Raw genomic sequence first — 1,226 nt, 5'->3', positions numbered from 1 at the left:
ATTGCAAGATTCTGACAGCCACAGACATGACTCCTGAAGAGAGATGCATCATGGGATTTATAGTTTCACCACAGCTGGAGGGCCGGAGTTTTGCTACCCCTGATTTAAAGACTCCTATTTTGTTAAGCTGCAAAGAAACATATTAAAAAGTATGATAAAAAATAAAACTTTTATTCAAAGCTATTAAACTTGTCGACACAATAGAAGTCTTCTTATTAAATAAAACAACAGAAGGCAAACAATAAATGTCAAACTACAATAGAGTCTTCAACAATAAAGTGTCCGGTTGTCATGCCGATCCCTTTCTTCAAGTAAGTGCATCTAGAAAAGTCAAAATAAAAAACAGAACACAAAACCCGGACTACATATTAAATTAATTAATTACTACCGTGTTTCCCCGAAAATAAGACACTGTCTTATATTTTTTTTGCTCACAAAAACACACTAGGTCTTATTTTCGGGGGAGGTCTTATCTTTAATTTTTTTACTGTACAACAATCCACACTTATTCATGTACAAAAATATGGTGATCAGGGCAATCAGGGGGGCCGTACCTTTCCGAGAGCAATTTGCTAACCAATCGCTGGCCAGAATGAGCGAAGCGCGCTTTCACTATGATTCCTCACAGGCGAAGTGCATTTGGTATGACTCCGCCTGTGACAGGAGGCGGGGCTATAGAGGAGGCGTCGGCTTATGCGGCTCTGCTCCCTCAGCTGCCGCCTCGCTTCCTCTAGCGCTGGCTTCGTTGGCACCGCTGATTCTCTCCTGCCTCTCCCGCGGCTCTTTCCCCCTTGTGTCACCACCGGCCCTGGGAATGGTCACAGCCGGGTCTTATTTTCGGGGTGGGTCTTATATTTTAGCAATTCCCAAAAATAGTACTAGGTCTTATTTTCGGGGTAGGTCTTATTTTTGGGGAAACAGGGTATTTGTCCGAATATACGAAAAATGTATTCGGCGCATAATAATAATCATAATAATTTGTTTGAGAATGCGCGGCGGCCATGTTGGCCACCGGAGCGTTCTGCGAATACTTGCCACCATCTTGGAGGCGGGGAGCATGACGTCACCAAGATGGCGACGCAAATATAGGTGCCGCCATCTTGGTGTATACCTAGATATACACCGAGATGGTGGCGCCCAACACGTGCGGAGTCATATGACGTCATGCGCCCCGCCTCCAGAACACGCCAATGGCTGAATCCAAAATGCATAAAAATTTTGTTTGA

Source organism: Nanorana parkeri, unplaced genomic scaffold (genome assembly GCF_000935625.1).
Source record: "Nanorana parkeri isolate BGI_ZX_2015 unplaced genomic scaffold, ASM93562v1 scaffold1000, whole genome shotgun sequence".
NCBI lineage: Eukaryota > Metazoa > Chordata > Amphibia > Anura > Dicroglossidae > Nanorana > Nanorana parkeri.
This window is presented reverse-complemented; position numbering follows the sequence as displayed.